Raw genomic sequence first — 4,431 nt, 5'->3', positions numbered from 1 at the left:
GGAACCCTTTCAGACAGGTGTTTATGGTGAAACAACACACCTCCTGCCAGATGAGCTCAATTTAGAAGCCTAAGCCTCCAGCTTCTCTAAGCTCATGGCCACGGTAGCAAACAAGCAGAGCAGGGTCACTTCCTCATACTGCTGTTCTATGACAGAAAGGACCATTCGCCAACACTAAAGGTCACCCACCGAGTTCAGGTGGCAGAGACCCAAGCAATAAGTAGAAAGACTTCAACACCACTAATTCTAGAACATAAACATATTCCAAGAGAAACTATATTTAAGCTTTTTAGAATTTCTTTCAGCCACTGTTGAGGTTGAGGACGACCGGGTTGGGCAGATTGAATGGAAAGAAATTGTGCATTATAATAGAATAAATTGAGGTTTTCCACTCAACCTGTATATATCTAGGAGAAGATTAAGGTTCTTTATGTGCTTCCTTTCCCATTTTCCCAAATTCTGTGCTCTATCTGGGACACAGTTCTCCAGAAGCAAGCAAGGCTTTCTGACTGCTAGGCCTCTATATTTAAACCAACACCTTTTTCAGCCAACAGTGTAACTCAACCAAGTAAGGAACAGAAAAACTGGTCTCAAACAAAACTGAGCTACTGTTTCCACAAGAAATACCTGTGGAACACTGAGCAGATAACTGAACTCAGTTTAGTGGACAAATGACCGTCCTGGCTACTGTGCCTCTGCTGCTAGCACATAGAGAGAAAAAAGGCTACTTTATGTCACAATATTAAAATGCAAATTAATTCATAGCGCCATTGAAATGCCCATGTAAGAAGATTTCTGATCAAAGCTTAGGTGCTGAGGATGAAGTCAAACACCATTCATAAAGAGAAAACTTCAAAGAACTATCCACTTGGTGAATAAGTGGTAAAAAAAGATTTTTGTTATGCAGTAAGGACAGTCATATTTGTACAGAGAAGATAGTTTTATTTGTTGTGCAGAAGCAACTCCAGGTTTGCTTTTCTTTAAACTACAAGCCACTTGACACAATGCATTCCAGTAATTCTCTCTTCTCAAGGTTTGGAGTTACTCTATCCTTAAAGCAGTGAGCATATTTGCATTACCCAAATTATGATGTAATCTCTGAACAAAGGACAACTTTTGAAATCAGTTTCTGAGTAAGCTTTTCAAATCAGGAGGCTTTAACACAAAGCAAAATTATAAAAGATATAGAATTGTACACACTGTTGGGAAACATCCGCTCTACACACATCTCAACTACACTACCAACTATACAATTGTTAATTCCAAACTGGAATCTTGCTGTGGAAAAAAATGACTACTATTTCTGCCCTTATTTTAGTCATTTTGTTTGGATCTGAATGCACAACTGAATGCAACAGAAGACTATGTTTTTTTATTAATTTTTGATCCTCTCATTGGCTATCAGAAGCATCAGTTATTCCAAATAGATTCCTTTGGCAAGAATGCAGTAGTCAGAGACACCCATCCCTACATACTTAGTATTAACCTCAATTTCACCACAAGATTCAAAGAGATCCTTAGAACTTGCAAAATAATGCCAAAAAAAGAAGATGAAGAAGTGATTTTAAAAATATAGTGTCTGGTTCTATTACCCAGTACCTCTTAGAAGTACTTCAGAACAAGCCTCCTTGCCATATATGTAAGTGTATTACATGTCAGCAGCACTGAGCACACTGGACAAAGTAGCCTGTTCTACTCCAATTTCAGTGCTGGGCTATTTCGCTTTGATCTAACAGGTGGCTCTAATTACTGCAGATGGATTTTAAACACTAGAAAGACTATTTTATACAGGTAATAAGTGCCACAAAAACATCTTTAACTGGTTTGACAAACCAGTCAATCCAGAAGTAGTGAATTAAAGCAGTATGCAGCATCTGTATCTCTCTAGCAGGACAAGTCACCCTCAGGGCAGGAGTTTGTGTGACCTGCTTGTGAATCAGTTCAAAAACCAGCCCAACTTTCAGCTCTGCATCTACCTAAGTTCAAACCAAACTGGAGCTTGGCAGCAGTGATAGCATAAGCTATACAATTTTAATCCTCTGCTATGTGTACGTCCTAACACAGACTCAGTTTAATCTACAGCACTTTAAGGGCCACCTACTCTTTAGGGACAAAAAAACAAGGCAACAAAATCAAGACAAAGCATGAGCAATCTTGTATATCACTGACATAATACATTAAAGAACTGGGCTACATCTACTGGAGGCCTTACAAACAATTCTGAAAACTGAAGATCTCTCTTTCCTAGTTACCTAGTTTAATATCTCTTTAAATTGGTTTTTTTGTGTCTTAAAATTACATCTGTAACCTGTATTCACCTGAATGCGTGTCCCACGATTTTCCACATCACCACAGCTTCTCTGGCAGGTTACTGCAGCAGCCCAGTCTGTTGGCTAAGTTGCCTATCACTTTACTTTCTCAACTGAGAAAGCAGAAAAGAAATCTGATGCTTAAAGTGTTTCAACAGACCCAGCTTATTTTTTTCCCAGAAGAAGCAGCTGAGCTATTATTAGAGGGAAAGAATCTATATACTAAAATTACCAGTACTACTAGAACTACACAGTGCTAAAGAAAAAAGCTCAGTTTTACAAGACATCTAAATCATACAGACCAAACATACTTAAGTAATTTTCACTTTCCCCACAATACTACTTTACTATTAGTATTAGTTCTGCTAACACTGCAGCACTTAGATAAGAAGACTTTCTAGAGAAGTATTTTTAATAAGTATGTACACAGAACTTGCAACTGGAAAAGCAGAACTTGTATTTTTAAGAACTGCATTGCTTGGTTTGCTGGACACTGGATATCTCTGTATTAACAGATGGATTTAAAACAATGCAGCAAAATCTAGCTGCCTTTCCGGTGTTGCTGTCTAGCTCTCAGCAAGTTTCTCTATCCATACCATCGATCCTCAAACAAGTGAGACTTTTACTTGGAAAGAGGTATTTCTCTGTGTTTTGTGGCTCTTCACTGGCCCCTACTGAGCGAGCGTGCTCTCGCCTTTTTTAAATTTTTAAATTTTTTTTGTAGAATGCCTTGGCTTTAGACAAACACCACAAGGAGCCCAGCTTGCAACTATCAGTGAGCATAAGCTAAAGTAGAAACCTTGCTGTTTCTCCGACTCCCTAATGTAAGGGGCATTAGGATATGAGGGTGGCAGCTGGCATGCAATCCACAAGCTGAGGGAGGTAACTACCTGCAAAGAGCAAATGAGAATAAGAGTGCTTGCGGAAGGCTCACATTGACAGAAGACTCCTTAGCATACTAAGAGACCTCTTACAGGCCCAAGATAGGGAATTACATTTGTTCCCTGAATGGACAGACCTAATCATTATGGGAAGGAGTGTGATCACCAAAAGCTTACAAAAGGAACTAAAAATACCAGAAATACTGAAAACCATAGCCACAAAGCTGTGGAGTAAAATCAGCATTGATGTAGAACTGATAGCTTGGGCTTAATCCATAAACAAAACAAAAACCAAACAACCAACTCCCCCCCAAAAAACCAACAAACAAAAAAACACCCAACAAAACAAACAGAAAAAAAAACACAAAAAAACCCCACCCCCCCGAAATCTAATAACAAACCAAAAACAAACAAAAAAATAAAACAAAACAAAAACCACAAACAAACACCAAAAAAAACCAAAGGGAGGAAACCCCCACCAGCTTTGAAATACTATCCTTCTTTCCAGTATATTTCAAAAGGACAAAGTAGACCCAAAATAGGTCCAAGGCTATGGAAGAAATACCTTGACCAAACAAACCAACAAGGAAAACAACTGTGAGGATTTTTTTAGGAACAGCACTGATGACCCCCAACTACCAGGGCTAGGGCAGTTAAGTAAACCATTGCAAGAAGTTACGAAGGCAGAGGAAGTGGAATTGGAGTCTGGAGAAAGAAGGGATATTCCAAGCTGTAAAAGGAATATTGGTTCTAGGTCACATAACTGTGTGTGTAACACAAAGTGAAACTGATTCTTAAACAACATGCTACAGAAACATTGCCCCCTCAAAACACCAATAGTTCTGAATCTTAGATCATTAATTTATTTACTATTACTTTAAAAGCATGTCACATTTGGAATTTAGCAACTCTACTGTTTGTTCCTTCCAACTGTGAGCCACATCATGATTGTTGCAAGGTGTTTCACTCCAGCCAGCTATGGACAGATCTGTAAAATCAGCCTCTACAGACCTCAGATCTTACACTGTTCACCAGTGGATCTTCATACTATATAAATGGAAAACAACACAGAGGCTATGCATTGGTGAGAAACTTTGAGGGACTTGAAACTGAACCTCTACACCCTTGGTGATAGCCCAAGAGGCCAAATTAATTGAGTTAGTAAGAGCAGCCTGGTGGTGACATGACCAGCAAGTGACTATTTATACTGATTCTTAATACGCTTTTGGAGTGTGTCATGC

Source organism: Corvus brachyrhynchos, unplaced genomic scaffold (assembly GCF_000691975.1).
Source record: "Corvus brachyrhynchos isolate BGI_N302 unplaced genomic scaffold, ASM69197v1 scaffold424, whole genome shotgun sequence".
In the NCBI taxonomy this organism is placed as follows: domain Eukaryota; kingdom Metazoa; phylum Chordata; class Aves; order Passeriformes; family Corvidae; genus Corvus; species Corvus brachyrhynchos.
This window is presented reverse-complemented; position numbering follows the sequence as displayed.